Genomic DNA, 12,086 nt, shown 5'->3' with positions numbered 1-12,086 from the left:
CTTAGCGAGCTGGGCACACTGAGCGCGAGAAGAGACAAATGACTTGCTGAGCGAGCTGATGGTGCACTAGGCGCGTGCATGAATGACATATTTTCTCCTAGATCCTCTCAACCCGCTAAGCGAGCTGAGTGCCTCACTTAGCGGATGGTCCTCGCTAAGCGCATATGCCTCGCTTAGTGAGACACTAGTTTCTTCAACCTTCTTATTCTTTATCTTTTCACCTAAAACTGAAGTTGAACCACATTAATTCACAATATAGGGAATATCTACTAAGCAAAAATTAGACTAAACATAAAAATATGTACAAAACTACAAAAAGAACCATAAATTGGGGGAAAAAAATTTATAAAGCTTTTCAATATAAAAGTCTGTCGTAAATGACAACTAACACTTTGTTATCCAGTAATATAAGAACACTGGTTATTTAATTTAAACATTGATATTGTGTTCCTCATAGTTGACATAGTTAAGGCAAGAGACACCATGTGCACATCACTTTCTACCCTAGTGTTGGTTTGCTGAAGAAAAGACCCACCAATATCATCATCTTTATATTCTTCCACCACAACTTGTTGGGTTCCTCTTGATAAAATTCCAAAGTTCCACCTCCACCTCTCCCTTCTTCAAAAGCAAAGTCACCTTCAACATAACTTGTTCCTCTCTTAACAGCTAGATGTGCCAACTGACCTTCTCTTAACAGCTACATGTTCCTCTCTCAGTTACAACAAATGACTATCTGCAATATAGATGAAAAATTGTAAGTCACTTAGAGGGGAAAAACTACATTCATCCTTAATGATCCCATCTTGATTCAAAGACGTACATCTCATTACATTAAGTGACTTAGAATCAGCAGCATGTTGCTCTTGTAACTCCTGAACAACTACATTTGAAACCAACTCAGTTAGAAGCTTAAGTTATTAGTTGAAGATTAATGCCTACTTTATATCAAGAAGCTTGTTATTGGAGCAATACCACAAAAGTAAGTAATGCAATGACTAGCAACAAATTTTGTTAGTAAGAGGGAATGATTATTTATGCCAATAAAGAATTATCTAGTTTGTATGCATTGAACTTGGCTTATTCACTTGTTTATTCCATTCTAGTTCATAGGTTCTTATGATTGGAAAATTTGATGTTTTTCTCTTATCTATATGTGAGTCATTTCTATAGAAACATACTGAACCCTTATTTGCTGTAGCATAAGCTCACAGACCCTTATCATTTTGTTGTTTGCCTCATCATTGATAGTATTCATTGTTGGAGACTATTGATACTGAGCATTATCACAGGTACGAATGCAAAACATACTTTCATTGGCTTGGTTTATGTTAGAGTCCTTTTTTACGTTGTTTTATGTGATTAATGACTATTGTTGTGCATATAGTTAATGTTTATCATGAGTGAACCTTAGATTCCCGTTTGAGATTCAATACAATGATTCTTGCGGATAGTTTGCATTAATCGTTGTATTGAATCTTGAATTTTCCGTTTGGACAGTTTGGGGAGACTTATATTTTTATGGTAGATTCATGCGTTAACGTTAAAATTTCTTTGTTAAATTTGATGAAATTTCGGTACAATGCATTTCTAGTTGTTCTCTAAGTGCATACTTGATTATCAGGGAATTAATCTCACCAATTTCATGTCGTGTACTTGGAGACTGATGCGAAATGTTGCCGAAATTTTGTCAAAGAAGCCTTTGTATATAGGGTGCAAGAATTCCTTGACGCTGGTGTCGACGGTGTTAAGTCTGGTTAATGTGAAGGCCAAATATGGGTGGAGTGAAAAAAGCTTTAGTTTACTGCTTCAAGTTGTGTACGATATGCTTCCAAAGGAAAACACTTTGCCTAAAAGTTACTATTAGGCCAAGAAGATACTATGTCCGATGGGTATGGAGTATCAGAAGATTCATGCTTGCCCAAATGATTGCATACTGTACATACATGAATTTCAAGAAATGCCGAAATTTCCTAGGTGTAGGGTATCACGCTACAAAGTGAAGGATGATGGCAACTGTAGTAGTGACGAAAACTCAAAGAAAAGCCCCCCAGCGAAGGTGTTATGGTATCTTCCCATCATTCCAAGGTTTAAGCGTTTGTTTGCTAATGGAGACGATGCAAAAGACCTTACATGGCATGCAAATGGGAGAAACTACGATGGAATGCTTCGTCATCCAGTTGATTCCTCGCAGTTGAAGAAGATTGCTCGTTTGTATCCGGATTTCGGCAAAAAGGCAAGAAATCTTAGGCTTGGACTAGCTAGTGATGGAATGAATCCATATGGCAGTTTAAGCACTCAACACAGTTCATGGCCATTTTTGCTAGTAATTTACAATTTGTCTCCTTGGTTGTGCATGAAGCAAAAATACATGATGTTGTCTATGATGATATCAGGCCCAAGACAACCAGGAAATGACATTGATGTTTATCTAAGTCGGTTGATTGAAGACTTGACAAAGTTATGGGACGAGGGGGTTTTAGTGTTTGATGGGTTTTGGAATGAGACTTTTCAAATGCGTGCAATGCTTTTTTGTACCATTAATGACTTTCCAACATATGAGAATTTGAGCGGTTACAGTGTTAAGGGCCATTATGCATGCCCCATCTGTGAAGAAGACACAAGCTACATACAACTGAAACATAAGAAATTTTAATGTAAAAGATAAGAAAAATAAAAGATAAAGATGATGATAAAAAGATGAATTCAGAATGCAAATATGTTGGGGCCTAGCATGCCAAAACTACTTGTGATGCAATGTGAATGATTTTCTCTATCTAATGATATCCTTGTTTCTACCCACATCTACTAAGACACTTTATCTTTGGTTTCCTGCATGAGGAGCCTAACTTATCTATTCTTTTCTTAAAATTTCTTTGCAAAGATAAAAATAATAAATCACATTAAGATTAGAGATGCATGAAAATAGGCTAAACGAATATGAATCTATTTCTAGCAATGATTTCATTTAGATGCCATTTTCCCAGTTCTTTAAAAAATAACCATTTTTCAATGGATTATCCCCTAAACACTATAGGGGTGATTAAACCATAATAAACAAATAAGCACATAAAAGAGCAATATAAACCGGATTGCATTAAATAGATAATAAGAAAGAGTTACATTACAAGAGTTGGCCTGCTAGGCTCCCAACAATGGGGGTTTAGCCTTTCATTGACATGAGAGACTTTACACTTTAGGGGCTGATGTGGATAGAAGAAGGGAAGGGATAGATAAAGGAAGAGAAGGGGATAATAGACATAGAAAGAGGGTTTCCCCTATTTGAGATACTTAGGCTTAAGATGTATTCATTAGAGAGCTTTGAGTCTCAGTGTATCGATGTGTCTTTCTCCTTTGCTTCCTACTCCTTTTATAGGCCTAAGGTAGCTTAATTTCCATGCAACCTCACGCTTAGCGCGGGCTTTCGCGCAAAGACGCCTTTGGGCATCTTTTTAGGTCTTCTTCATGCTAATCGTGAGTTGGCCGCTAAGCGAGGAGACGCGCTAGTCTTGTCTTGTGCACTAAGCAAGTTGTCCCTATCTTTAACTTTTCTTCAAGGTTTTTCCTTCCAGATTTTTGCATCAATTTTCCTCCAAAGCACTTAAAATCTTCTTCTTTTAACTTCTGCTAATAAACAATTGTAAAGATGTTAATTTTTTCATTATTTCATTAAAATCAACAATAAAGTGAAGAAATTGTAATCATTCTTAGCCAAAATTGGCTATCAAATTAACTCAAATTTCGCAGTTATCAAGCAACCAATAGACTTTTGATGGAACCAACAATTTGAGGCGATGTTTTTCGAGTTCAAGACTTTTCTTGCCACTCCGCCCACCCTTACTCGACCTACACCTGGAGCCAAGTTATTGCCATATTTGGCCATCTCTGACTCAGCGATAAGCTCGACACTCCTAGAAGAGGAAGGCAAAAAGTAGATGCTGATTTACTACACTCGTCAAGTACTGCAAGGAGTGGAAATATAGTATCAAACGATCGAAAAGCTTTCCTTAGCACTGACCCATTCTACCAGGTGGTTATGGCAGTATTTTCAAAGTCATCAGGTTACCGTGAAAATCGACCACCCCCTCAAGCAATTACTCAGAAAGCCAGACCTCCCCGGTTGAATGGTAGCATGGTCGATCGAGCTCTTCGAGTTTAACTTACGATTCGAACCTCGTGGCCCCATCAAAGGGTAGTGCCTAGTTGATTTCTTAGTCGAGCTCCCCCTTACAAAGGACAACATCGAAGGTAGATGGACATTGTGTGTGGATGGAGCCTCCAACAATAAGGGCAAAGGCTTAGGCGTAACCCTTAAAGGACTAGATAACATATCCCTCAAAAACCAAGCAGAATACGAAGCTTTCATCGCAGGAGAAAATAAGTTGAGGTGCAAAAGAAACTTTAAGCTTCTCACTCAACAAGTTAATGAGGTCTTCTAAGCTAGAGAGACATAAATGCAGAAGTACTACCACCTGGTCAAACAACTTTTGGAGCATTTCGAGCAAAAAGAACTCGTTCATGTCGATAGGGGACAAAACAATCGAGTATATGCTTTAGCCTACCTGGCGAGCACTAAGATACTAGGTCAGCACCGAACGCTCATCCAAGAGACCCTCACCTCCCCCACCACCGACGTTGCTGAGGTCTGCTCAAGTCGAATTGCTCGCAATGGATGAATGTCTCTCGATGCCTTGCCCTAGGAGGTAGTAAAAGCTAGAAAGGTAAGACACCAAGCTTCAGACTATGTTATTATCAACAATGAACTGTTCAGGAGAGCCATCTCAAGATCACAACTGAAGTGTGTCGATGAAGATCACATGGAGTACATCCTAGACGAGGTTCATAGAGGAATTTGTGGAATGCACACTAAAGGTCAATGCATGGTAGCCAAAGTCATCCGTGCCGGTTACTATTGCTCAACCTTGAGGATGGATTGCGCCAAGTATGTTAAAACTTGCAAAGAATGCCAAGAATTCAACAATGTCCACCACACGCCACCCGAAACACTCCACAACATCGCGTCCCCTTAACCTTTTGGCGTGTGAGGGAATATGCATCCTTAATCCATTCCCCACTGCCTAAGGACAAGTCAAATTCCTCCTCGTCTTCATGGACTACTTCACTAAGTGGATCAAAGCAAAGCTCCTTATAACAAGCACAACTCAAAAGGTCCAGAAGTTCACATGGAAAAACATCATCTGCAAGTACAACTTACCTCAAGCCATCATGACGGACAATAGAAAATAGTTCATTGAAAAAGGCTATGAAGAATTCCTTAAGCAGCTTGACATCAAACATCTCACATCCTCAACTTTTTCAAGCAATCTTTGAGGTCGAATCTGAACCTCGACAATTTAAGCAATCTAAACTTAAAGGTTGAATCCAATCAACCTTTTGGCCTCATCCAATTTAGCCTTCAAGGTAGACTCAACCTTTTCCTTCTCCCGTAACTCGCTCTCCATTTTTGCAAGAGCTTCCTTCATCTCAGCCATCTCGTCCCTTGCGGTCCCTAACTCCTCCTTAGTCATCTTCTTCTCCAAGGTTAGATCCTTCATCTTCTTGCCTATGACCTTCACTTGCTGCTCTAGGTCAACAACTCGGCCACTCAAGGCCTTGTTTTCCTTAGTCTTACTGGACATATAGGCGACATGCTTGTCAAGGTTTTGTTGCAACTTTTTCACCGTTCCCTTACTTTTAGTCAATCCTAAGCCAAGTTCACTACTACAATAATGATCTTTTAAGTCGGTTATTTAAGACCTTTTACGACGGTTTTGAACCGTCTTATAAGCCAGTGTCGTAATATCATAATACACTTACAACAACGGTTTTTGAACCGTCGTAAAAGCTAATGTTTTCTAAGACGGTTATTTAATAACCGTCTTAGAATGTAGTAGATACAAAGGCGGTCCACGTACTAAACCCGATGTAATATGCTGTAGTCAGCATGTGAATTCTAAGACGGTTTTAAAAGAACCGTCGTAGTATGTCTTAGTAACTAAGACGGTTATTTTGATAACCGTCTTAGAATAGCGTTTTTGCTGTTGACTTGCTACGACAGTTATCACCATGACCGCCTTAGTTTCGTAGACATACTACGACGGTTCTTTTAAAACCGTCTTAGATAGTTTTTTTTTTGTGATTGCCAGTGGCTGCTACCCCCACCGCTTCCCGTTCTCCATTCCCTCTGTAGAATTGCAGTAACAACATTTTTAGATAGTAATAAATAGAACAAGTTCATAATTTTTTTTTACAGGCTAATGCATGATAAGTTAACCTTCACAAAGATCAGATAAACTAAGAAAGGAAAACAAACATTGTATCTCCTGTATCGTGCCTCATTATTTCCCAAATGTTTCTTAATAAAAAAATCTGTCAAGAAACCAGCAAGTCCATCCAAGAGCCACCCCGCAAAATGTTTCTTAATAATGTTATTTTTAGAGTTTATTAGTTTTTTAGTCTTAAGTATTTTAGGATTTTTTTAGTATCTAAACATTTTTATTGATCAACTCCCCTTAACATTTAACAAAAGGTACTATTGCTTTTGTAGTAATTACACTCTTAACTTACACAGATGAACTAGTGATAATGTGATTAATTAAGTGTACTATACATACATAAAATAATGGTGGTACTACATAAAGTCAAGCAGTATTTAAAGGAGCAATGGGCACTATGAGCATCGAGATTTACCCCCCAAATAAAAACTCAGAACAAACAAACAAAGTACTCAGGCTCTTATTTTTTACTCCAAGGGTCTCCATTGAATATTATATGTAACAGCCCTATCAGATCATAGGTCTGGAACTAGGCCACATTCGATCTTGTGAATTAAATAATGGCCAAGGGAGATTATAATATTGCGTCCAAGCTTGGAATAGAAACATTATATATATTGTTTATAGAATCAAAAAGTGCGTGCAAGATTAAAAGGCAGATTTCTTACAAATGGATATCTAATTAATGTATTCAAGGTACATTAATTTAAGCAATAGATTTCCATGAATAAATTAATGGATTGATCTAGATTTTATACTACACTCGGAATACTTTATTTCAAAACCAAAATCTTATAGTGGAGTGCAGAGGCCACTATAATCTAACTATATAAATGATTATATGTAACAAATATGTTATATTTTTAATTATATATTTAAAAAAATTAAAATTATAATCAAAATATTTTTTTAATTGACCGTGTATAAATTTTATGCTAATGGTATATAATCATTAAATTTGTTAATAAATTATTGTCTTTGTTACACAATGTAATTACTAGTTGAATAAAATTTCAAAAAATATATTTCTGATATAAATAATTCTTAAAATACAAAACACAGTTTTCAGACAAAAAATAAAAATAATAATATAAATCTCAAAATTTGTTAATAAATTATTGTCTTTGTTACACAATGTAATTACTAGTTGAATAAAATTTCAAAAAATATATTTCTGATATAAATAATTCTTAAAATACAAAACACAATTTTCAGATAAAAAATAAAAATAATAATATAAATCTCAAAATTTGAAGAGTGTGGAATAGACCCATAGATGACATATGAGCCATCTTTGCAGAGAATGTGAATCAAACAAATAAAACAAAACCCACTTTGGCTTGGGACTCGCAACTCTTTAATTAAAACCAAGACTCTGAACAAGAGTGAAGAGTGTGTGATTGAATATTTATTTATTTACTGTCACTCTACCTGCAACACACCTCACCATAAACTTCAATCACTTTGATCATCTAATCAAATGTCAGCTCTCCTTCACTACCCTTCCCCCAAACATTAAACAATATTCCTTTCCTATATGCTACCACTCTATTCAACCTATTAGATATATATAGATATTAGGATCTTATTAATCATTGTTCTAAAAAATTTAAAAAGATATAATGAGAGGGTTTGTGTAATAATATATATATATATATATATATATATATATAGTATTTTTTAATAAAATTATTTCACTATTAATTAGTTGAATCAGGTATATTTAGGACTGATATTAAAAAAAATTACAAAATTTGTTAGCTTTGTATGTATATAGAGTGAGATATTAGTTATTGTGGACCTTTCTTTTCTAATCCACAGGGAGAATAAAAGGCAATGGCACAAAGGAGAGCAGAAGATGGAAGAATTCAAAAGAAATTATTGGAAATGAAAGAACTAAGAGCAAAGGTACACATACCATATTTCTCAATGCTGTCAAAAATACCCACAAAATAAAGACTTTAAAATTATTATTTGGAATTTTAATTTCAACGAAGTTAAAAGCAAATATACACATACCATATTTCTCAATGCTGTCGAAAAGCTTTAATGTATCATTTTTCACTGTATTCACCTGACAAAAAGGAACTGATATAAGATATGGATAGAAGTGCCAAGATTCCCAGGATAAATTATGGGCACAAGAAGCATCATAAACAAATGCAAGTAAAGCAAAACCCAAAAAATTGTCTAAAAAATGCAGCACTAGTACATTAAAAGTTAAAAGGCAGTAAGGTGGTGCATGCAATTCAGATCTAGAATTGTAAATCATGTTCCTGAGTTGGAAGTTTTCTCCATTTAGATTCATATAAAAAGTAAATTGTTTTAACACTAAAGTAAATTGTAAATTAAAAATTATAGAAATGATTAATATTGCTTTTTCAGTAAAGTAAATAATCGCTACAAATTATCCTAATTCAACTGAAAAAAAGAAAAGAAAAGCAATAACCAATAAAACAAGATCCCACATTATAAGAGGACAAACCCGTTCAAACACTATCCTGCCATGATAATTATGTTGCTAATATCAATAAATCTCAATAAATCTCAACTAGATCAAAATCAATAAAGCAATACATCTCAATCCTTTTACAAGCATTCTTTGAACAGAATTCAACAACAATTTTCCATATACTGATCCAATATAAGCATCAAAACTTATGTCTTAATTTAGCTGAGTGGCTTCCGTATAAAAAAAAAAAAAACTTAAGGACAGCAACAGACATAAAACCTGATCTCAGATATGATACCTGCATTTTAGCTATTTTCAAGTAATCCATCCCTCTGCAATAGCATTACTTGAAAAGCTCTAGAGTTGAGCATATGACAAGAACAAGTTGGACTCCACTGCCTCTTACTCTTGTTGTCACCTTATTTGCCTCAACAACGAAGCACTGTTATAAGTTAAGTAGCAAAGGATAAAATTTGAGATAATAATATTTACTTAAAGCTGTAACAAACTTTTTTCATCTGTTAATTTTTTAACCTCGCCATTAGATGTTTATCACAATTACAAAGAGCAATGGTGGTTTACCTGATAGTAGCCCATTCTGGCCAGTAACATGGATCTTATTCACAAAATCTATCAGCTTGCACAGTTCTGAATTAGTGAAAATGTTAACATCATCAGCCTTAGAAGACAAAATATGCCTAATTTGATAGTACCCGATATAACCCCATTTTGCATTAAGCTCATCCATGACTTCATTAATTTAATTTTATGTGATATCAATGACTCAACAAACACAGGGGAATTTTTTTTTAGATCAGTAAAGAAATTAGCAAGTACCTTTGTTTGTCATGAACATCATGTAGTTCCAGCACACCATTTTGTTCATCTTTAACTTTTGAAAGTGGTGAAAATAACTAAAAAGAAAGGAAGCATGAATAGTGTAATACAAAAGATTTTTTTTAAAAAAAAACTACACAAGTTCAAGTTTCTTACTTGAGTAATTAGGAGTAGGCTTTGTACAGGGTATAAACCCATGATTTGATGGAGGCTTCCACAGTTTCTCGTAGTCTAAATCCTTTCTTGAATCCTTCAACTACAAAACTAAAGGAGTGAAAACAAAGAAAAAGATGCATAATTGGTTTGCAGAATATAAAATATACTGTATCTGCTAAGATACATGACACCTCAACATAGCTGACAAGCACTAAAACCAAATAAAATAAGAAACTCCCCACTGAAAGGCAATTAACAAAGAAGAAATTTCCACTATTGACAGAAAACCCGCGGAGCCACAGCAACTTCGGTGCGGGGCTGTTGTTGTCGCCGCCGCTGCCGCCTTAGTGGAATTCTCCGTTGTTGGTGGCGTGGTGGTGGTTTCGGGAAGGTCCGGTGCCGATCTTGATTGTGGCCTTGGGGAGAAGTGCGGGCTTGCGAGGGCGCTGTTTCCATGGCTTCTGCACGACGTCGTCTGCGTTGTCGTGTTCGGCTTCGTGCAATTGTGGTGGTGGCGGTGGTTTGAGAGGGAGTGAGAATCGGTTGCGCGCGGTTCTGGATCCGAGGCGATGGGGGCGGGAGTTGGGGTCGGAGGGGCGGCGGAAGCGGTGGTGGTGTTGTTCTTGCTGCTAGCGCCCCATTTCAAGAAGGGGAGGGCGAAGTTGTGCAGAGGCTGCGACTTCACCGGAGCATGAGCCGGTGCGGTTGCCATTCAGAAAACACAAAACCTCTTTGAGCAGCTTCGAAATGGCCTCATAGAGAATGAGAGAGAGAGTGAAGAAGCTGCGCAGCTTAAGGTGGATTCTAGGGTTTTCCACGATACGGGAATCCTTATAATTTTTTAATTTATTGTTTTTAAAATTAACAAAGGCAGTTTGCTAAATACACCCGTCATAGAAGGAATTACGAAAATTACGAAAACGCCATCGCACTCTAACTACAAAGACGGGTGTTGAAAAACGTTGTAGTTAGTTATACTTTAATTATAAAAATGCCATCAAAGCACATTCTAAGACGGTCCTAAGGAACCGCCTTAGAATGTGTGTCGTAAAAAAGTTATTTTTTAGTAGTGGTTGCTTAACTTTACCAGCCTCAACCTTCATGGCCTTCAGTTACTAAGCCATCGCCTTGGTCTTCTCATCGACTTTCAACACTGTCTCTTTCCAATGGCGAACAACAACAAGAGATTGGCTAAGAAGGATTTCGTTTGCATGTTAATTTCTTCATTATTTCATTAAAAATAATAATAAAGTAAAGAAATTACACACATTATTAGCCAAAATTGACTATCATATAAGCTCATATTTCGCAGTTATCACCCAACATACCGTGTGACCCATGAACCCGACACGTACTCGGCACGTGATGGACCCCAATGGTCTCCTACAAACTCGGCACGACACGTAGAAGGGCGGCTGGCCAACGTGACTCTGAGCATGTCGCAACTCCCTTGACACCAAACATGTATATATAGACCCAAAAGGAAAATTCTCAGATACGTTTTACTCATCCCATACATAGACACAAAAATACCTCAGAACACCACTAACTTATTCATTGGAGTCCCTTTTACAGGTACCTCCCCTCCTTTAACACCAAAGATTAGAGATTCCACTAAAAAAAGGAGCATCAGGCAACTCAGTCGGAAGTCGGGAGGAATACATAACAATTCATTTTGTCCATATTGTAAAATTTTATCATAACGTTTGTTTATAAGTTATCGTAATATTTTTAATCTTTGACGGATAGGTTTACAAATATATATATATATATATATATATATATATATATATATATATATATATTTGTGACTTGTGAGAACAAACCCTTGAGCTGAACGCTGATAGTGATAAGTTGATAATTAAATAAACTTGAAAGTTCAAACCTATATATTTAAAGTCTTTCTAAGATTATTTACCGTACACTCTCCATTACAACAACTAGTGTTGGGGTGCTAGGGGTGTAAGTTATAAAATAAAATTATCTTCTATTTTTTAAAGAATAGTTCAAATCACATTCTAACGTTTCTAATATAGTAATATTCATGTACCATATTAAACACGCGAGTCATTATCGAAAACCTAGATATTAATAGAGGGAAACGAAATCTTCAACCAATGAAATATTTTCATATATAAGAATGGGTATATGCTTCTTTTTCATATTCGTACATTGCTTATGAATTCAAATGCCAACCTACCCACTAGAAAATTTTGGCTCATGCACGTTCCCTTTTCCCTTTTCCATTGCGAAAAGTCGCATCTGACTTTGATTGGGTCGGTTTTAAATTTCAACAACTTCCAATTCCACATAATACAACTATAATTTCAAGCTAAGTAGTTAACATGACAACATGCACAAGCAGC

At 36.1% G+C, this 12,086-nt stretch overlaps 1 long non-coding RNA gene across 2 annotated transcripts; it reads right to left on the bottom strand.

Moving 5' to 3' along the window:
- Positions 1-6,099: 6,099 nt before the first annotated feature.
- Positions 6,100-9,937, bottom strand: LOC114417191. Of its 2 annotated transcripts, none has more exons than XR_003667723.1 (6): positions 9,721-9,937; positions 9,565-9,641; positions 9,310-9,375; positions 9,026-9,169; positions 8,295-8,349; positions 6,100-6,184 (listed from the first exon to the last, which is right to left on the bottom strand). It is a non-coding gene; the product is annotated as an uncharacterized LOC114417191 (long non-coding RNA). The 2 variants fall into 2 exon arrangements; XR_003667724.1 differs by having other exon boundaries at positions 9,026-9,154.
- Positions 9,938-12,086: the final 2,149 nt, after the last annotated feature.

This window comes from Glycine soja, chromosome 1 (genome assembly GCF_004193775.1).
Source record: "Glycine soja cultivar W05 chromosome 1, ASM419377v2, whole genome shotgun sequence".
NCBI classification, from domain to species: Eukaryota; Viridiplantae; Streptophyta; class Magnoliopsida; order Fabales; family Fabaceae; genus Glycine; species Glycine soja.
The sequence above is the reverse complement of the archived record's forward strand: the minus strand, read 5'-3'. Positions and strand labels throughout refer to the sequence as shown.